The sequence below is a fragment of the Protopterus annectens genome, chromosome 4.part0, assembly GCF_019279795.1.
Source record: "Protopterus annectens isolate FY-2018-M chromosome 4.part0, PAN1.0, whole genome shotgun sequence".
Taxonomy (NCBI): Eukaryota; Metazoa; Chordata; order Ceratodontiformes; family Protopteridae; genus Protopterus; species Protopterus annectens.
The window spans coordinates 1690742231-1690766105 of record NC_056733.1 but is presented as its reverse complement, the minus strand read 5'-3'; positions in this window follow the sequence as shown (position 1 = coordinate 1690766105).

Sequence of the window (23875 nt, the reverse complement as noted above, 5' to 3'; positions counted from 1 at the left end):
CAGACTGATGCCCAGCACATCTGGGACCCAGCATGACAATACTGCCTCCATTACCCCTGCAGTACCTGCCCCCCCCCCATATCAGGTAACACTAACTCAGCAGCTGCTACTGTGGTACCCCACAGGAGTAATAGTGGAGGTGGGGATTTTATCACCTGCCATGAGCTGCCTGGCTTAGTGTGTGGGTTTGTGCACAGCACCATTGATACACACCTTCACTGGATGGAGGGGATGGTCTATTTTATGTTCCATAGGAGAAGACATCAAGCAGGACAGTGTTGACACTCCTGTAGGGGAGAACTAGATTCTCACTGTCCCCATGTTTGACAGCATCCATTGTCCCTTCCTTAACCTCAGTCATGTGTTTCCTAACCTGTCATGTTCCTCACCATCCCTGTCTCTTATCCTGTTTGTCCTTTTTGTTTGCATCTGCTTCCTCACCTACCCTACTTACCTGACCCAGAAATAACTTTCCTTACCCAACATTCCTCTTTCACTGAAGTAAAAAAGGGGCACCTGTCCCACAAAGAAAATGTCTTCCAAAATATAGCTCTCTACATTGCACACTAGTCTTCTCAACACATTTGATTCAGTCCATGACTGTGTTGTTCTCATCCCTCATTGTTGAGGTGACAGACCAAATTCAGCTAATATTCTGTACCTATTTTCATTTTACACTGTTGAAGAATTGGATAGCTTTGGTTCTTTCCTATCTTCCTCCTGCATATTCCTCTATTTCTTTTCCTTTGTTCTTCCCCCATCTTGTACCCCCCCCCCATTTCACCACTTTCCTATCTACTCCATTTTAACACCTTTAATTTGGTCAAAAAGTAGAATCACACGTCACACACATAAGTGAAAAAAATGAAGCCCTTTACTTTTTGTTCTGCGTGTTTGGACCGAGTTTATCACTGTGCACAAATGCCGAGTAACGGTGAATGGCTCTACAACGGTGCGGTCACCTCTGTCCAATACTGCTTAAACACCATGTGCTACAGTAACACACAGTGAATGTAGAATAAAAAATTATGTCAGTGCATTATAAATACATATTGAAAACTATTAGATACACCTGATTAAGAATCCTGTATCATCGAGCTCATTTACTCCTGCTGCACCAGAGTCAACAAGGCAGCAGTTGTGTTTTTTATACTCAGTAGTTCCCACACTGTTGACAGGCATGCCTCTTCACATAACATGATTGCATGGAAATAAGCAAATCAATAGAACTGTCATAATTTTATCAATGAAGTAGAGGCTCACTTTTGCTTATCTCTTAACAATGTGCAAAACAGGGAAAGCAGTATAAATGTGTATCTCGCATGAATGAACACTTTGCCATTGATTCTGCAAACCAGCTGCTCAGCAGTGAGCTATAGAATGCGCTCATTAGCATGTATTACTTATGTTTACTCCCCATTTATTTTTTATCCCCTGAAAGTACATGTAAAAGCACAAACAAAGGGAAGGCACTTTTTAAGGAAAGAACACATATTTACACTGTAGCCATGTGTTACCTGCATGCATGCACTTGAAAGTCATTCTCTCAGTACTTGTTCCCTAATACATCAACTACACTACATAAATAAATTAAAAAATGCTTTATTATATACCATGTACATCTGCATACCGACAATACACATTCAGATTGTCTTAATGTGGACAGCTGTTTGCATATAGTTTGTAAAGCTGTCTCTTAAACTATACCTGCACATTGGAAGCAGAACAGCTAATACTACACTTTGCACACTCATAAATCTGGTAATATCCAGAACTTTAATATCTTGACAGTCATACATGTCTAGTCATCTATTTCAGATGGACCACCTAACATCTTCTGTCAAACATCCAGTGCTGATGTTATCCACAATAAATTGTCCTGCAGCATTACAAAAGTCAGACTTGTGAGGTGGCACTTGTGTTAAATGCTGAGCTTTCTAAGTCACTGCACTTAGGCAAGGGTTCTAATCTCACTACAGTCAGTAGTCAAAATGAAATTTATTGTCATTCAGAGTTCACAACAAGTGCAACCGGATTAAATTACATTACTCCAGGATCAATGTGCAAACATCTAACATATACAATTCACATTACTATATTTAGACATTCCTACTGCATAGTATTTACTGTTTTACATATCAACAGACATTAACTTTGCTAAAGAGACAAGGTATTTATTGCACAGAATTCCACAGTTACTTCTTTTGCAGAGGATTCTGTTGGCACTAGTCTAAGGAAACACAATATTTATTGCACAAATATTTCACAGCTGTTACTGTACAGGATGCTATTTTAGCATCAGCAGATATTGCGCAGAAATAAGATTATACTTTGTTAGATTAATTGTACAGTGTATGTAACACTTTTTAAGATTATTGGATGCAAATATGCTTCTCAATCATCATATCACCTACTGTCCCTGATGTGAAGTAAGATGTAAGTTGCTATTGGAGTTCAGTAGCCTAATGGCAGGGGATAGAAGCTTCTGTTAAATCTGGCCATTTTGCAACATATTCTTCGATAAGGCCTCACAGATGTTAGTTGCAGGAACAGTCCATATGTAGGGTAAGTGCAGTCCATGACTATTTTCCTAGCTCTGTTGAGACAACGAGACTGGTGTAAGTCTTTAATAAATGGTAGAGTGCTCCTGGTAATCTTTTCTGGTGCTTTCACCACTCTTTAGAGGGACTTGCAGTCTGTGGTGGAGCAGTTGCCATACCAAGCTGTAAACCTTTTGTCAGGATGCTCCCAGTTGTGCCGCTGTAGAAGGTCACGAGAACCAGGCTGATAGATTTCCTCTTCTCAACCTTCACAGAAAGTGTAGGCATTGCTGTACTTTCTTGACAATGGCATTTGTGTTCACAGGCCAAGACAAGTCTTCTGAGATGTGCAGCCCAAGAAGCTTGGTGCTTTTTATCGTCTCCACTGTTTCCCCATTGATTATGAGTGGGGAATGTTTCTTATGTTTTTTTTTTCTGAAATACACACTTACCTCCTTGGTCTTATTCACATTGAGTGACATATTGTTGTTAACACACCAAGTTATCAGTTGTCTCACCTTCTGTCTATAGCCTGTTTCCTCCTCATTGCTGATGAGACCTACAACTGTGATATCATCTACAAACTTGATTATATGATTAGAGCTGTACTTAACAGTGCAGTTGTACATTAATACAGTGAATAGCAGAGGACTCAGAACATAGCCTTGAAGTACACCAGTGCTCAGGATGATTCTATTTGAAGTGTTCTTTCCTGCACATACTGTTTGTAGCCTCTCAGTAAGGAAATCCAGAATCCAATTGCACATTGGAGTGCTGACACCTAGTTGAATTAGCTTCTCTATCTATTGCTGAGGTATGACTGCGTTGAATGCCAAATTGAAATCATGAATAACATGCACACATATCTGTTGTTGTTGTATTCTAGGTGGTCCAACAATAGATGGAGTTCCAGTGAAACAGCATCTATTATGGAGTGATTTGGTTTGTATCAAACTGGAGTGGGTCCAAGGATTACGGAAGTCTGGATGTTAAGTGGTCCTTAACCAGCCTTTCCTTTCTATTTTGGTGGAGACTTCTTAGACAGAGGTATTATGGTGATATTCTTGAAGCACCTAGGAACAATGACTTGAATACCTCTGTGAGTACATTTGTCAATTGCCCAACACAGTCTCTTAGGACACTTCCTAGAATGTTATCAGGACCAGCCACTTTTCTAGGATTTATCCTCCTCAGAGTTCTATGGACATCAGTTGGATTCAGGTTGAGCACTTCTTGATTCTGGCTTGTTGGAGCTTTCATTGCTTTTGTGCTGTTTCCTTCTTCAAACCTGCAGTAGTATAAGTTGAGATTGTTCAAGAGTGCAGTGTTGTCCTCTCACTGAGAAGAAGTGGGCATGTAATCTGTTATGGCCTGAATTCCATGCCACAGTCTCCTTGTGTTTTTTTCATGAGATAAGTGATTTTGGAGTTTCTGACCATATGCCTTTTTCACACCTCTCACACCCTTTTTTTGGTTCTTTGTTTCCTTTCTTGAAGGCAGTGTTCCTTACTTTCAGGACCTCATATACTCCATTTGTGTGCCAGGGTTTCTGGTTGGCCCATGTGATGATGCACTTGTTGACTGTTACGTCATCTACACATTTGGATTTGTAACCCAACACACACTTTGTGTACTCTTCAAGGTTGGTTTGCTGATTTGCAGTAGATGCCTCTCTGAACATAATCCAATCTGTGCAGTCAAAGCAAGCCTAGACTTCTGATACTACTCCCTCTGGTGATACTCTTATCTGCCTTTTGGAGAGCTTTCTTCTGGTTAGTAATGGTCTGTACGCTGGAACTAACATGATGGACATATAGTCTGAGATGCCCAGGTGTCGATGAGGCACTGTCTTGAATGCCAGTTTAATATTGGTGCAGACTTTATCCAGTGTGTTCTTACCCCAGGTTGCAAAATTCACATGTTGGTAATATTAAGGAAAGACTGATTTCAGGATGGGCTGGTTGAAGTCTCCTGCTATTATGTGGATTTTTTCTGGATTCTGATTTTGCAAATTACTGATCTCCTTGTAAAGGGTAGCCAGTGCCTCATTTGTATTAGCACTGGAATGGATGTATATAGCTGTAATGCTTACACCATTAAATTCCCTTGACAAGTAAAAAGGTCTGCACTTTAATGACATAAACTCTATGTTTTCAGAGCATTTGGTGGATATTATGTGGCAGTTAGTAGCCATCTGTTGTCAGCAAGCAGGGCTAAAGAACCATTCCATGACCTTTGACTGTATATAAATTAAACTATGGATTTTTTAGGTTTTAAACATGCTACACATTACACACAGATTTTTAGACAGACTCTTTAAAGGTGCTAATGGAAATATAGAAACCACTTTATATAAGAAAGACATTAAAAATAATATATACTTAGAGTAAAATAGTATGCATCCTCATGTATTTTAAAAATATAATAAAAAAATCAACTCACACGTGTAGCTAAACTTAACACTAGAAAAGAGCAACTGGATCAACAACTTAAAAATATGGCTAATGATTTCCTTAACAGATGCTATAAGGAACAAAATGTAATGAAACTTGTGACACAAGTTCAATATAACAGTATAGAAAAAATTAAGCCTATATTTTCAGATACTTATGCTACACAAGTGTGCAATAAAGATAAAAGTAAGAACTTAAATAAGTCTTTATTTAGATGTGCCTTATCATGTGATGGTCATACACAGCAAATACAAGCTATAATTTAAAAATACTGCTTTATGTTACAATATATTCCCACCTTTAAATATATAGATATCGATAACTTTAAATTTTAATATAAAAATCTATCAACTTAAAAATATAATTTGCTACAAAGAACAAGAGAAGTATATAAATTTAGCACCAATATCTAACTATACTACTCAAAATGTAATAATTGTCAGTTTTGTAAATATATTTAATCTGAAACAGTTTTTGAACATCCAGTTAGTTTTAAATCATTTCACCTTAGATGCCACGGGACCAGTAACACTAAACACATTGTTTACATGGCAAGGTACCTTCTTTGTAGTGCATTTTATGTAGGTAAAATGAATAGAAAGTTTAAAGAAAGAATATGTGAACATCTTTCAGATATAAAAAGACAATTAGATACCAACACACTATATAGGCACATAAAACAAACAGATTAATCTCATAAATTCTGTTCCTTTATTTTACAAAACATACATGAATATTTAAGAGGGGATATTAGAAATCATGCAGAAGTAATTTTAAACAAATGGTTTCTATGCTTTAAAGCACATCGTCCTTCATGTTTAAATGATAGTGTAACAATAAAACCGGTTCTAAAAAAATAAACATAATAAAATCATATAATAAAGTGTATAAACTATTGGCATAGAAGAATGAATGTTTTTTAAAGTTTTTTTGTTATGTATTTTTGCTTTAATTTTAAAGTCGCCTAATTTCTTAATTGCCATTTAAACCATCTTTTTTAATGCAACCGACCATTTGCCTGAGGAAGCTAGCACTGATGAAAGTTTTAAACTAGCAACTTAAATAAATTTGTTGGTTTTACTATATGTAGTGCTGTGGTGCCAATTACTTCTTTTTTAATTTACTATTAGCAGTTGTGTCAGGAAATGTTCTGCTTGAGCCACAAATAACTGATCTCTAATGTGTCCTGATATGACATCAGAGCACTGTACACAAACATGATTCTCAAGTGTCATGATTTCTTGTAATGTAATTAAAACTGCCTAATCCGTCTGTCACAGGATTAATGGAGAAAGACAACCTGGAATACAATGTATTACCAAATGCACTTACAGAAATTCTTGGTAGTTATATAAGCCCACATTATGTGAAACTGTTCTCTGTAGTTGTGTACCTGCATTTGTCATTGCTTGGCCCATACTGACCCATGTTAGCTTGAGAAGTATGCACATGCTACATCAGCTATAGCAGAATTGTAGTCACTGTACCAAAACTGACACTACACACCTGTAGAATAATTATTATCAATGTTTGTAGGGATATGATCTACAAGGCCACTAATGGAATGCTTTTCTCTCTCTCCTCACCCCTTATCTTCATTTATTTATTATTATTTATTATAATGATTTAATATTAACACGTTATTAAACTAACTATATTTTTGCAAAATGTGATGTAATATTGTTATGATTCTCTATTAAAATACTTTGTTAAACTATTTTGTTGCCCTTATGGCTTACTTCTTAATGGCATTACCATATCAACTGTTATGTTATTTACTGATGTGCTACACATACTATACATTAATATGTATTTGTATGAATTAAAATGATGTTCCATTCTGTTAATACTAATAATGGTTTGACTATTACTAACCTTAACCTATTGCTTTACCTTTAGCACCAGAGCACTTCAAGGTAGGCTGGTACTGGCTGATTCCCCTATCTTGCCTCATGGTACTGGGTCCCTGCACATCTAGAACACAGACCGGTGGTGCCCCCTCTGCTGCTCCTGTACTACCTGTGGCGTAGGGTAGTACTGCCCCATTGGATGGGGCCTAGCCCCCCCTCTGGCAGTGGTGGTGGTGGAGGTGTTGTCACCTGGGATGAGCTGCCAATCTCGATGTGCAGGATAGTCTACCATGGGTGACCACTGCCTGCGTTGGAATGAGCGCATGCTGGCTGACTTGGTAGGGCAGCCTCACCCCAGTCCCCAGCCTCCAGCACTGCTACCCTTCGGGCAGTGAAGGAGCAGTGCTGACAGTCCCATGGGTGGAGATGTGAGTCATGCTGCTGCCATCTAGAGGCACATGGGACTTGGATTCCACAACACCCTTCCTCCCTCTCCAAGGTGTTCACCCCCTCATGTGTCACACACTGTCCCTGTCTCCTGTCTTGTCTGTCTTGTCTGTCTGCAAATGCATCCTCACCTACTTAACTTACCTTCCCCACATGTACCTATCTCTCTTCCCCAACATTCCACTAACACCTTAAAAAAAATGGCCACCTGTCCCAAAAAAAAAAATTATATATATATATATATATATATATATATATATATATATATATATATATATATATATATATTGCCCCGTACATAACTCTCTGTTTTGCCCAGGTGTCTACAGGACACAAGTAATTTGGTCCAATTTGCTTGACAATGCAGTTATGCTGTCCTCACCACTCTCTTTGTGGGTGAGAGTTCAAATCCATGTGCATATTCTGCAAAGTGCACAGTTGATGCTGTACAAGGAATGGACAGCTATGGTTCTTTCCTACACCCTTCATGCACATCCCTACGTGCCTTCCACTATGTTTTTCCTCCTGCTTGCACCCAATTTTACCACTTTCCTGTCTCCCCATTTTTCTTTTCTTTATTTTTTTTTATCATAATGCTGCTCGGCCCTCCACATTGAGCAGCTTCACTAAGCTCAGATAAATAGAGCTATATTGATTATATGTGTCCTTAAAATTGTATTGCATATTTACAAAATAAACACCTGCCCCATGTTTCAAGCCCAAGACCATTGCACCTGTACACCAGTGGATTAACCTGCCATGCCACACAACTTTTAAATTAGGTGCTTTAAAAAAACCTAGTAATTGCCAATTACAGTCACTAAGCATGTTTCAGCAATGGAAAACGTAGGAGTGTTCCTGGGACTCTGGTGCAATAGTACACCACTACAAAGCCAAAGACATAATAGTGGATGTAAGGGAGGCCTCTGATAGCAGGTACATGTGCCTTCTTATCAAGCAACATGTAGAAAGATGCCTGCTAAGGAACTAATGGCAAGATACTTGTGCAAGTGGGACATTAGTGCAGAAATATATCCATATAAAGCATGATTGTCACAGGCTGTAGGTGTGCACATATGTCTTGCAAATGCACCTGCTGCAGTAGAGACTCAGTAGCTCAGTCTGTTGAATGCCTTGCACACAGCGCATTTTTGTCACACAATGTCTTGGGCTGAAATCCAGAGGTGTGTAGCACTAAATTTTCAGTATTGTGAAGTCTGCAATTAATGACAGAGTCATGCACTCTATCCACGCAATGCATGTGAAATAAATTTACTGCTTTTAACTGATGGAAGTCACAGGCCTGTAGATAGGAACATACTTCATGTATTCCTATAGCAAATGTATATGTGCATAAATTGTCATGTCATGCAGTAATATGCATTTACAGAGAATGTCATCTCAGATACTGCGAATGAGGGCCACTAATATCAGAGAGCCCCACACAATCCTTTCAGAGTCATAGTGTAGATTACCACAGTTGAACAAAGAACATACACATTTGAAGTCACTGCTTTTAGCAAGGACTGCCCTCATGCATGCTGCAAATTACTACCAGATTGTAATACATGGCCTGGCAGATGACCCAGTGGTGGACATATTCACTCACACGCGCGCACACACACACACACACACACACACACACACACACATATATATATATATATATATACAGTATATATAAAACCCATCTTGCTCAAAGACACACCAAGCATGTTGCCTAGTACCCTGTTATTGATACTGTTGCTTAATATACTTACCTTGAACACATCCCTTCATTGGAGTGTAGAGGGTAGTTTCACTCTGGACCTGACTCTACAGCAAGGCTGGCATAGCTCACACAGTTATTCCTGCAACTTCTTGTCCTCCAAAGTCTTCATACTCTCTGCCTATGTCTAACACCTGCAGCAGTAGCTGCATCCTGTAGTAAACTGATCTCTATGTAAAGGTGTCTGCTGCAGACCTACCCTCCGCAATGATGTAGTCTCCTCACCCCAGTAATGTCCAGAGGAACATATTAGAAAGGTGCCCTAATCTACATGAAGGCCTTATATATTCTACAGTGGTTGCATGTCATTGGCTGATGATAGTGAAATCAGATGTGTTGGCTGCATTTAATGTTTCAGAACCACAGATTGGTTTAGAGGTAATCACCTGCTGCTGAGAAGCATGTTGAAAAGGCAAGCAGCTGGCTATAGGGAGCCATTCTGTATGAGACCTACCTCACACAGAGCATGCCTTTGTGACAACTATACTTTCACCACATATCAACAGAGCAGTACTGCACTCCATCAGGTATGTCAATGTTATTGTGTACAACAGATTGCAGATGAGTGAATAGACTTACGGGGAATAGTGAATACAGCATTAAGCCTGTCTTAGACCTGTGATAATGACATGTCAGTGACCTCCTGCTGTCTTACACCTACACAGGACATACAAAACATCAAGGGTGCATTGTCTTTTGTCATTGTGGCACACTGGTCTCATTGGACTGTCCCTTTAAACTGGGTGTAATAGCACACTGCTATTCATATATTGTTCGTATGACATATTATTGAGGGTTGCCCATTGGGCACACACCACAGTAGGTTTGAGTGTTGGGTGTATGATAATACAGCAGCAGCTGTCATGGCGCACATGGGAATGCAGGACTAGTGATACTATCGCAGTTGTATCGACACATTTTGTTTGCACACTGTGGAGTATGACATGTGTGAGCAAGCAGTGGTTAGTGCCAGCCATTTTGGCATTGTTGTATCTGTACATAGTGTATGTCCACATATGTGATCCTGTAATGTGTTCCCCTTTTTTTGTCTTTCAGGAATTATGTACCGTAAACACCATGCACCCTTCTCGGATGTTGAGATGAAATTATACTGCAAACACTAAGGTAACATCATCACATCCTACTATCTGGGTGGGAATCAGGGAACAGTGGGCTGCATTGTGGATAGACCTTGTCTGTGATGTGAATGCCATGGGCAAGCAGGGGAGGACATATGAGCAGGTTCGGCATTAGATAACCACGATGATAAATGTTACACAATGAAGGGCAGTAGATGTAGCCAGGGATCATGCTGTCAGCAGTGGAGGGTCTGCAGTGCAACAGCCACTCTCAGACACTGAGAAATTCCAAGCTTATCTTGGCACACACAATAGCTCCCAGCTATCCATCACACCATACATCGTGGAGGTGGGTGCCACAGTTTCCACAGCTGGCTGAAGAGCATGCAGGTAAGCTTACTGTGATCTATATTGCAATATTGTAGCAGACAGTATGTCAGACTTTTATGTGGGTGTCAGGTCATTATTCTTTGGGGGGATAACCTCAGTTATACAGTCATACTCAGATTGTGGTCAATACAACAAGTAACAAAGTAGCTACTCTATATGTAAGATATATGGATGTATTACCTTGTTGTGCTGCAACATGTGGTGGTACCAACATTACCCCGCCCTCAACTTTTCACAGGTCTGTCAGGTATTGCCCAACGCTGTGGTACTGCTCCTGGTAAGCATAACACTTGTTTTTTTAAGGAACAATTTTATTCTAGTATGGTTAGGGGCCAGAATAATGTCCTATGTAAACATAACTATGTGTGCAAACAGCATAGGATGTTTTTAAATTCCAGTCTGGTACAGATACCTAAGGTTTCTCTAAGGGGTAGTCACAGGAGTGTAGTTCAACAAACAGATACACTTTGGCAGTTACAGTTAAGGGCAGAGAAGGCACCTGGTTTAAAGGAGGCAAGGAATGTAAAATGCCTTTTAAACTACAACAGGTTGAAGGTAAACACACTAGGCAGTGAAATGTACATTTCCATATATTTGGAACTCATTCGCTCCAATGGAGCTCAGGAAGTTGGCACTGTAACTGTGGAGCCTAAGCTTTTTAGCAGAATCAAATTATGTCCTCACATTTCAAATAAATATTCATATCTCTGGAACCATTGGGGGTAAGAATGAAGTATAAATGGCAAACCCTTCAACACAAACTATTTTTATAGTGGTAGTATTCTTTAGGTTATAGGTCTTAAACTGAATTTTATAAGTCAAAGTAAACATAGTAACTATTAGGCTTTCCAATATTTTGTAAACAACTTACAGTAGCTCAGCAACCGCTCAAGGTGTACACATACATTTTATTCATCTAGATGAGATATTTAATATAAGGCTAAGTAGTTCTATCTGTGTTACTTGGTTGTTGAGATATTTCAAAAAATGTGAAAATTATATCTATATAAATTAATATCATAAAAACAACAGTTAATATCTCTTTACCTGCACTAGACAGAGGGCAAATATTAACGCAGTTGAGTTTTCCATTGTGTAACCTTTAAGATTAAATATTTTAAAAATTTGTACATACCATGGTTTTGGAATTATTGATGCAAATATGAACAGGCAATTGTTGCCACCTAGAGGCATCAGTAAAAGTTAACTGCAGATGCACCTGGAGGCGTCACTTGGTTTAATGAGTTAAGACAGTTGCACTGGATTTTATGTGATTTTTTTTCAAGTATAATGTCATACTGATTAATTAAAAGGTAAATATTACTGGTCATGTTTTACTTGATTTATTTCAGGTGATTGTTATAAGGTTCTAAGTTGCATTTGTATTTTGTTCTGAGGAAGTGTTTTGTGGACAAAAGCAGAGAAGAAAGTTGTTTGACTGCTAATCCATTTGTGGGTTTCACTGTTATGAGTCTTGGAGGCTTTATATTCACAATAGTGCAGGTATTAATATACTGTTTTTTTTTCTTTCTTATTGCAGATGACCATGGGAGTTGGTGTCTTCCCCCTACATAACTCGATGTCCCTGCCTCTTCAGACTCTGATGATGATGGTGGCCACAGTGAAGCACATGTGGGGATGTTGGGGGCTGAATCTGTCCCAGAGGTAGACACCCCTCTTCTGCCCTCATTGTTGCTGTACACAGTCTATATCCCCATCCCCAGAGGCCAAAGATATTGGACAGTCAGAGGGTGGGGACATTGAACAGGAAAGTATGGCAACTATGACTCCAGTGATTGTAGACAGTGGCCACAGCCAGACAGCTGGCAATGTCCCACACAGGCGGATTGACAGAGGTGCTTGTAGGAGGCCTACTGTCCATCCATCACCTGTTGTAGGTGTCACATCAGGGGTCAGTCTGCACTTGATTTGGGCCATCATGGAGGCACAGGCAGATTCTGAATGGAACACCATATGTGTGCTTAGGGTTATGGATGCAGTACAGTATGACAATTATGACTGCCTCCACCACATTGGGGACACCCTGCATCTGTTCAATGATGCAGTGGACAGATGGTGGGCTGAGACAATGTCTGTCTTGGACTGCACATTGCACTGGAACATGTGGTTGAGGTTGAGTGTCGGACGTGTGGATGTAGCTCAGCAACCCCATCTGCTGAGAACGCATGTGGCCATGAACACTCATACTCCTGTAATGGCACTACATCCAGTGCTAGAGAGGGGAATGTGATGTCCACACCACACTGTGGCAGGCCATGGGCTTGTGGTCCTGGACAGTCCCGTGTGTGACATGGTCCCAGAGGACAGCAGTCACTGTCAGGTACTAGCACCACTTATGATACTGGGCATGAAGATGTCAGTGCAACTCCTGGCAGAGCCAGTTCCTGTGTTTGGGGCTGGAGACAGTGAAGTCTAACCTCTACCATGTACTGTCCAAAGCTGTCCAACATACAAATGTGTAGGGCTAGCACTGAGCTTGACTGTGTACATGCACACACTCACACACCACTGCCAAATGCAAGTCACCTACAGACACACACGGCACCTCTCAATGTTTCATCTTACATGCTGCCCTCCTGACATAAGCACATGCTGTCTACTGTTTGGGCTAGCCTAGGCCCCCTGCACCCTCCTGTGTACGTGATGATACCTGTGCCACATCCCTGTCATTCTTGCCATAGATGCAGGGAAATGAAGCTATGTGTCTGATGCCCATGGTGACTATATTAGTTAACATGTACTTGTGTAATGCAGTGTTGCCTCACCATGCCTCTTGTAGTGGTTACTGACAGATACTGTATGCTGGAATTTGTAATGAGTACACCACATACATTTGTGTACCTTATGTTGTATGATGTTGTATTGGCTGTATAGCATAGTAGATGGATGACTCACTGTAATTTAACTCAACTTAGGATGTGTCATTAGTACATCATGCTTGTGGGAGAGATTTGTCTAGTAGACTGAAACACACCCTTGGAACAGAATCCTGCCTAATGGCACACAGAACACCTCAGTGCATCTCAGCACATGCCATTTGTCTGATTGGCTAGATGACCACCATCTCAATACAGGGCTACAGCTTGTCTTGGACTGGGGCCATATGTGCTGATCCTGTAACTACGGGTATGAGGATATCTATGATCATGAGGGCTGCATGTCCATTATTCTAGTTCACTTCAAACATCCTATGGTTCCATAACATGATGTAGAATGCTATAACAGTCTCACAGACAAACATGGCTACATTGAGGCTAGCACAACTTCCAATCACTGTGTACAGGACATGCCAAGGCACACATGTATTGCAGTTGGCTGCATGTAGATGTGAACACTTACCTATGTAATGGGACAGACTATAGATCACAGTTCATGTTGCATGCAACACACCTCATGTCTGCTAGTACTATCAGTTTAGGACATATTATGCTTGACGACATAAGCAGGCCTTGCTGTGGTCAGTGCTTTGGAGGCACCACATCACTTGCTACAAATAATTAAAACCCCGTAACTATCTAGTCTTTTACACTGCAAATCACAGTACTTTTAGCATTTGCAATGGCTTACATTTAATTCTACACTGTCAGCTGGTAATCTTAAGATGACTGACATCATCAGACCTTGTAGAAGAGGGCCATTTGGAAGCCAGCAGCAAGTTACAGGCCCGAAAAGTGCATAACCATTGTAGTTGGATAGCCCATGAGGGCATGTCCATTATTTTGCAGCAGATACACACCCACACTCAGACATACACTAAGTGGGCTGGAGTGGGATGGAAACCCCTACTTAGTCTTATACACTACAATCACAAAACCTATCACATGCACCACAGCTTATGTCTGATACTGCACTGTCAGCTGGACGTCTTAAAGAAGCTGACATCATCAGGCCTTGTAGAATATGGCAGTTTCAAAAAAAAAGAAAGCTACAGGCCCAAAAAGTGCATAACTATAACCATTGCAGGTAGATAGTATGTCCATTGTTTTGCAGGGGAATAGACACACACAGCAGGAGGTCTGGAGTGAAATTAGAACCCCATACCCATCTTGTTTTATGCACTATAGATCACAGTACTTATCACGTGTATCACTGCTTAAGTCTGATGCTATACTGTCAGCTGGTAGTCTTAAGGTAGCTGACATTAGCAGGCTTTGTAGAATAGGGTAGTTTGGAAGAAAGCAGCAAGTTACAGGCTCAGAAAGAGCATAACCTTTGCATGTGGGTAGTCCATGAGAACATGCCTGTTGTTTTGTAGGGGAATACTCACACGCACACACACACACATACAGACACACACACACACACACACACACACACACACACACACACACACACACACACACACACACACACACACACACACACACACACACACACACACACACACACACACAAGTGAGCTGGAGTGAGATTAGAACCCCTTCCTATCTAGTCTTATACACTACAGATCACAGTACTTGTTGCTCGCACCACAGATTACGCCTGTTGTATAAGTAATTGCATGCATAGTACTTGTGCATTACACAAACTAGTCTTGTAATGGACAGCATCTGTGGTCTGCAGAGTGATATTGCTTCATACTACTATCTGCATCCAGTATCCTAGCAGTGAGATAACTGTTGTCATCCTAGCTATGTGTGTACAGTTACCAGTATGGCCATATGTGGGTGCTTGCAGTTACACATGGGAACCTATGGACAAGGAAATGTGCCCTGTCCATACGTGCATTGAGAACATTATACATTACACCACCTGATTACCTGTGTCTTTCTATGTTGTGACACCTAGCAGAAACAGGGGTGTGTAGGTAAGTGGATTATGTACTGTTGCATGCTTAGTTTGGATCTTAGTATGGCTGTCTGATAGGCAGCTTTACTCACCATTATTTGGGTATGTTGGACAATACAGGCATCCATACACATATTATTGTACATAACAGTGATATATATATAAATGTAGCTGTGTTTGTATGCTATGGATATGTGTTATGTAGATACATGGGGGGAGTGTATGTATCATTTTAATATATATATATAGCTATGCATATCGGTATATATCTATTTGACACTACATAGCGATAGATATACTATGCATGGGAGAAAGACATAGTGACAGAAATATGTATTCATATATAGGGTCATAGGGTCATAGGTAGGTACTAGGCTATCGGCTCAAGGGTCTACATAAGCCTGGCCAACAAGGGTCACTGGCTTACACCACCCAAGAATGTTATTTTCCTGTGCCACTGTCGAGCAGAGACACAGAAGTGATCCCAGGGTGTATTTCCTATTTCCCATCCACTCATCAAGATTTTTCTTGAAGAGTGCTAATGAAGAAATTTGCTTAACATAGATGTATGGGAAGTCTCTGGGACAAGAATTTATCCCTCCAGCATGTCCTGTTTATTGTGGTGACAAGGTTTAGGTCCCTAGAACGTGTAGCTCAGAGGGACTGGGATTTCTTTAGGTGTAGCATGTCCAACAGCTCTGGGTTTGACATAGCTTAATATGTTAGGCAGAGATCACCTCGAAGTAGGTGTTATGCTACAGGAATAAAGCTGGAGTTTTTTGAGACAGTCAATGTAGGGCATTTGTTAGAGGCCAGTAATCCTCTTTGTGAGGTACTTCTGTGACCTTTCCAGCTGTTGCAGATGTCTTGTGAGGTACATTTCAAAAGGGGCATTGTACTCTATAATGGGTCTAATGAGTGTCGAGTAGAGGGGAACAATGACCTCTTTTTCCTGGATGAGAACCCTTTTATGATGAGGTGTGCCACGTAGAAGGACTTCCTGACTACTGTGGCAATATGACTATCAAAGGAGAGACTACTGTCCACCTGGGTCCGAAGGTCTCTTATCACACATTCGGTGTTAAGTAGATTGCTGCCTATGTGATAGTTCATGGGTACAGAGTTTTTACCAAAGGGGATGACACTGCACTTTTTGGCATTGAGCTTGAGGCCATGGCTTTGACACTATGCATCTGTCTCAGTGAGGCCCTTCTGTAGGATTTCCACATCATTTGGGGACATGACTATGGCTCCTAGTTTGCAGTCATCTGTGAACTTCATTAGCCAGAGGCCTTCTGTGCTAGCCTGTACTTCAGAGAAGTAGATACCAAACAGGAGAGGTCCCAGGACTGAACCCTGTGGTACTCCACTTGTCACTGGTTTGAGGTCAGATTTGGAGTCTGCAACTTTTACAGTTTGGGTTATGTCAGTGAGCCAGTTGGCAACCCATCTTGTGATGTAGGGATTTATACCTAGTTTAGTGAGTTTAGCTATAATTCCAGAATGGGGGATGGTGTTGAAAGCCTTGGCGAGTTCAAGATAGGCTGTGTGAACCACCTTACCCTCATCTACGGCTTTGGTGACTGCCTCAAAGAAGTTGATCAGGTTCAGAAGGCATGATCTGCCTTTCACAAACCCGAACTGGGTGGGATCCAGAGTTTAGAGGTTACCAATGTCTTTGTTTATGAGTTCCATGATGATACATTCCATGGCCTTGCAGACCAAGCTCATCAGGCTAATTGGGCAAAAGTCCCCGGGATCATTGGTGGCTCCCCCTTGGTGGAGTGGGATAACTGTTGCTGTGCGCCATTCAGTGGGCACAAAGCCTAATATGAGGCTATTATTGAACATGGTGCTTAGGTAGGCAGCCAGTTCATTCTGAAGTTTGTGTAAAACGCAGCCTGGGATGTTGGCTGGTCCCATGGATGCTGTGTTTTTGGCTTTATAGAGTGCAGCTTTTACCTGCATAGGTGTAATTAGAGGGACCCTGCATTCTTCCTGGATGGATATGGGCCCTTTAGGGGTGGGGGTGGGGTAAAGTTAGCACTGAACCTATCTGCCAGGATGTTGGTAATATCAGTTGGTTCTGTAGTTTTCGTGCCGTTGTGCTGTAACTCATAGCAGATCTGGGTGTTGCCATCAAGATTCTTGAAATAGCTATAGAATGCATTGTGGTTGTCCTTAGAATTAGTGGTGATTTTGTTTTTGATGTCTGTATGTATAGACATTTATACATAACAGGTAATTTTGATAAAGGGGCAACAGAGCTGTACTCATTAGGCATGCCCATTCGGACTGTCAGTACTTATAAAGTGTCCCCAGGCCACACATATCTGTACTCCAGTCTGGGATTTTGAATGTTAAAAAGCAAGTAATCTCTGTGGTATCCCCAAAGTCCCAAAACAGCCCACTAAAGTGTAATGGGTCCAAAAACAAAACAGTGTAAGAAACTTCTCTGTGTGGAAGATTTTCAGTCCATATATTTTTAGTTAATCACTGTATATTAATCAGATCAGACAATAGTAGTAGAAGTAGCGAACATAAAGTCGTCTTAAGTCAAAACAAAACAAAACAAAATGTAATAATAGAAATATATGTAATTATACAGCATTACTAAGTATTCAAAAGTAATCCAAGCAAGGCAGGCAGTCTGTTTCCAGTTGAAAATCCTTTATTAAGTACACAGACAAGCGATCCAAGAAAAATAAAAATAGAGTAATAATTTCCTCATAAGCTTTCTATATATATATATATATATATATATATACTTTTTATCAGGCATGGGAGTTATTTATTGTTCTGCAAAACAAAGTGTTATTGGTACACATGTTAAATTCACATCCCTTCCCCCATCAGTGTGACATTCCAGCTTGTCCTGCCCTACTTAGTAGCTGTCATAATAATATATAACCCTTACGTACTTTAAATAAAATTATATAATGATGTGGTACCTCTTATTTAACCAAATTATTAAGTAGATTACTAAGTCTGTGATTTTATCCAAGACAATATACTACATGGCTGGAAATATATCAACCTTAATTCATTTGGCAATCAAAAAAATATATATAAATATATACATATGCATTTTGCATGTAAAAATCAATTTCTGTTTTCATAACCTATTGTTAACAAGGATCGCTTTCGTCCTTCTAGACTTCTTCAGGTCTGTGTACAAGAACCCTAAAAACCTATACAATTGTATAATTAGTTAGTATTGTTATTACACACCATTTTGAATAAAGTGGAAAAAAGAACCAGAAAAAAATAAAAATAAGAAAAAATGTATGTATGATGATGGAAACAAAATATACACTTAAATTTCAACTGATTTAAAATGGTATTTAAAACCAATTTGTAGAATAAAATAATATAAAATACAATTAGTCATGTAAACAATGTGGCAATTTTCTAAGTTCCAGTGCACTTTTAGTTGAACAGTAGTAGTTTAGTCCAGGCTTCCTAAAAGAGTTCAGCTTTAATTGCCACATGAGTTCATGCTTCTTCAGAATATTCGGGATGTCTCCTTCAAGGCCTCCCATGTCTATGCAATCCAGGATCTGGAACTTAAAACCCGTGTGTCTTTTATGAAGAGAAAGGTGTTTAGCTAGTGCATTATTTTTACATTCAGAGCGGATTTCTGACAGATGACATGAAATCCTATGCTTGAGTTTATTTATAGTCTTGCTCACAATACATCACATTCAGGGGTGGCTCATGCCATAGGACTGCGGGAATGCAGCCCTCCCACCTGTGAAATAAAGTCCCCAGTCCCCGCAGTCCCCGTAGAACAAAAAATGAAAATAATAAAAAATCTCTTGGACTGCACGCATGCGTGTTTAGTTCCTGGCTGCTGTGTTAGGCAGACCAGAACACCAAACACACATGCTCAGGCATTCCTGAGCTCCAGACTGCTCAGTCAGGAAGTCCAGATAGGGAAGGGAGTAAACTCCTTCCTTCCAACCCAGAGATCTGTGCGGTGACAACCGCACAAACCAGACGGTGTTTAGAATGTGGGCGATGCAGTCTGGACCAATAGCAGGAGGCTCCAGCCTCCTCACATCTCGCGAGAGAGTATGCATGGGCTACAGGATCATGCCAGCATGGAGGACCGAGAAGCTGCAGGATGGATTTGTTGCACGCCAGCCCAAGGAGCTGCAGGATTGGATCACCTGGCCATGAGACAGGTAGGGCGTGTGTGTGTGTGTGTGTGTGTGTGTGTGTGTGTGTGTGTGTGTGTGTGTGTGTGTGTGTGTGTGTGTGTGTGTGTGTGTGTGTGTGTGTGTGTGTGTGTGTGTGTGTGTGTGTGTGTGTCTGCCTGCAAGTATACAAATATGTGAAATATAAGATAAGTAAAAGTTAGCTGTAATGCTTTCTGGAACCTAATTAAGCTCATCATTTTTGCAGTTACTAAATACCATCTTACTGTAGCATGTTTAGAAATTAAAACTGTGACTGCATATGTCTGCTTGCATTTGTTTAGAGAAGAGCAAACCCATTAAAATAGGTTTTAAGTGACTTGATAGTTTCTAACACTACATCGGTAGTATTTAAAACTACTGCTAGCTCGCTATCTATGTTCTGAAATCAACATGGTTCGAGTAGCTGCTGCTTTCTACAACATGTTGGACGTTATTAATGAGTAGTATCTTGCATGAGATTTGTGTAATGACTTTTTAAGTTAAGGGAGTGCAGAGAGGGAGATAGAAGCACAAGAACATGAGAGAAATGTATATGCAGCGTGTGATCCTGAGGGTTTTTTTTGCCTTTTTGATAGTTGATTTCTTTAGAGCAGACCCACACTTATTTATTTTGCAGTAGCAAACATAGTAATGTTAGTTCAGATGTGGGACAGGTTTTTAAGAAAGCTGAAATGATCCTTGCTAATAAAATGCATTGCTGCAAAAATTAGGCTTATGGCCAGTGTCTTTAATGGAAAATCATGGAATACTATACAATATTTACCAGCCTGGTGTTAACATTACAGCACTAATTTTCTTAAAGCATTGTTTTTTGATGTCAGAGAAAATGCTGGTGTTACTGCTGCCAGTATGGTTTTTTGGAAGGGCTGTTTAATTACTTCTGCAAAACTAGACTGCAGTGAAAACCAATTACATTGGCTATATATGTTTTTCATAGTATAGATGTTAGCAGTAGACTGTATAGGCCTGCAGATGGAAAGGAAGTTCATTACAGATGCACAAAAACACACAAAGTATGAAAATCAGAATAACATCAAAGAATCCCCTCCTAAATGAAAAGTAAATGAATCACTACTGTCTGATTAGTTTGCTGCAGTTCCTTTCTACCTGTATGGCAAAATCCACTCAGATACAAACACTGCTTTCCACTTTCCACTTAAATGTCAATACCCATTTCCCAGTAACCATGCTCTTCACCAAAGCTAAGTAGTTTGCCAGCTGTCGTGGCAAAAATAATGCTCTATGATGAGACCTGTGTCTGATTAGCAGCTAGTGCACCTGCTGCAAATGACATGAAAGTGGGGGATGGCAAGGCTCTGCCTGACTCCCACTTCTTCTTGCACTTTCTTTTGGTAACTTTCTGGACTTCTGCACTTCACTACCGGCTTGATAATTATTTATTTCCCTATATGTCTCAGCTACATCTGTTCCATCATCTTTGCCCAGGCTATTTTGAGACATTGCCATTTATCTTCAGTTCCATCTATTTTGTTTTCTTCCAGACGTGCTAGAGCCTTGAGCCTTTTCCTAGAACTCTTGTATTTTCACTTGACTTCAGCCTAAACTCTAGTGACTTTATAGCCTTCTTTGGCCACTGCTTACAACTGATTGTTACCATCAGTACTATAATACAGTTCTGATGACTCCCAAAAATGGTCATGAAGTCACTTTTTTAAAGTATCAAATTCTTAACACTAATATTAGTCTTGACAAACATTTGTAGCAACACTTCATTATTATCTACATTAATATCTGTATGATGGTAATATTAGTACAAAGGCTTTCTGTGGAGGGTAAGGTTAGCACAGCTAGAATCTTTACTAGCTAGGGTCTCTATAGCTCCCTGCAGGCTGAATGGTATCTTGTTGCTGCCTTCATTCAGCTATAATATATTTGCATGGGAGAATTTCAGTTTGGCGCAGGAAACCATAGCGAAACAGCAAGTATCTGTAGCTAAAAACTGAAACTCTTCCACTGATGGTCAGGTAAACAGAAAGCAGTAATCTAAAAACAGCTAACCACAAAACCGACAGATAAACATATGTAATAATTGAGTGCTTTCATCTTACTGCAAGCAGAATTCTTTAGAACAGTGTAAAATATATAGATTTTAGTAAACTAGAGATCATATGTTACATATTTAAGCAATAACCCACGCCTGGGTGTGGGTAATGCTGGATTTACCCAAGGTTGGTGTGGTTTGGTCATGAGGGCAAAGCCCGAGAGACCAAACAAAGACAACCGTGGGTAAATCCAGCATTACCCACATGAGGGTTATTGCTATTATACAACAACATTATTTAATTCTCTTTGCGTTGATTATATTGCGTGTGTGATGCTGGTGGTTATAGAGAGAACTCAGGATACCTGGTGGTGGTTAGAGAACACCTCAAGCTTGAACCCTGTACCCTGGGTTCAGGTAACAAGAGCCTGAATTCCCTACCCACCACCATCTGTGAAACATTTGCAGATTTTTGCCTCATATTTTGTTCTGTTCATCATAAAATCTGTGGTTTCTAGATTTTTAATTCCTTAGATAGTTGATGGTGCAGTGATTGCATTGTTGCCTCACAGCTAGAGGTTCTCTGGTTTGATTCTTGGCTGGGGTGCCTTCTGTTTTAGTCTGCATGTCCTCCCTGTGTTTGTGTTTGGGTTTGATCTGGTGTCCTCCCATGTTACAAAGACATGAGTCTGCAGTATTTCTCCCTGGGCCTCTGCTGAAAATTGGCTTTTGTTCTAAGTCAGACTTTCCTGGTTAACAAATGTTAAAAACAATTGAAAGGCATTTGAATTTCAGACTTCATATTCTTCAGAAAGTGCATAGTAACTCACAACCTTTTATTCTAGCAATTTTCTAAGTTTATAAGATGAATATTTGAAATGTGTCCCTATTTTTGGGACTGTATTCCCCCATTATTGGCTTTGTCCAGGTTTTTTGTGCTAAGGTTGAGAGCTATGGTGAGAACTGAATTTACTGAATATGTTTGAGGGCTGTATTCCCCCATTACTGGCTTTGTCCAGGTGTTTTATGCTAAGAGGTTGATAGCTATGGTGAGAACTGAATTCACTAAATGGTAGCCATTTAAGTTTCAGTCTTCCTCTCTTTCATAAAACAGCTGATTTGGCATAGTGATATGTTGCTCTGACAGTTTTGCACAGGGTTCAAGACCTGGCAGTGAAATGTATGGTGTCAACACAGCATTTTATATTAGCAACTTTCCAAGATTATACAAGCAATGTTTAAAATGTGTCCCTTGTTTTTGGGCTTTTGACCCCCCCCCCAATAAATGTTGGCTTTTTCCAGATTTCTTGTGCTGCGAAGTTGAGAGATACAGTTGAGTGTCGAGTAGATTTTACAAGGAGCTGAGAGCTGCAGGGGAAGATAAGTTTAGTGCTGCTTATGCTAAGTCTGCTTGCATTGTTAATAGCACAACAGGTAATGCATTTTCTTTTGATGCAGAAGGCTGTGGGTTCTACTCCCACAGGCGGGTGGATGCTGCCGTATTGAGAATGTCCTCTTTGGCGAAGATACAGGCATTTTATTTCCAGATGAAACAATGAAATATAAAGTTGTTTGCTAGCAGCAACCTCTTCATTAGTTACAGATCTTGTTAGTGTGGAATTTTATAGATGACTTTTACTTCTGCAGAGACTGTGCATATTTATTGATACTGGTGGATTGTAGAAGTTTTAGTAGACTTTTATGATGGAAATGTTTTCATTTGGACAGTTTTGTCATTATTTGTGCATGCATTATGTTTCATTGTTTACTGGAAAAATGTTCAAAACAATAAATTTAAAACACCCTCTAACAACTATACTGTATTATACAAGGAATATAATTTAATACAATCAGGAAGGTGCATCACACAACACATGTATATCTTGTGTGCAAGGGGCCTATCATTTGAAAACAGCCCAAAATTAATCTTTATTCTAGCCAAATGTATTTTCTTTGAATGTGGATTTCAATGCTGTTCAATGAATGTGAGTTTCAAGGGCAGAAAAGTTTCAATGCTAACTCTATTTTCATTGTTAGACTGCATTGCATTATTTAGCAGATGCCTTAGAGTCTGTGCTGTAAAATGCTAAATAAAATTTTCAAATGAAATCCAAATCATTGTAGAAGTAAAGCAGTATGCACATTACAGTGTTTATGGTAAATGGGGTGAAACAGCCAAGTAATGGGGCACTGGAATGGCTGCAGGGGGGAGGCTCTATTCGACCATGGTTTTGTGAGGGTGAAGGGTGGCAAACCCAGAGACAGCACCGGCTGAACTATGCCTCTCAACTGTCCATATTTTCACAGAATTAATAGATTTTTGCTTCTTATTTTT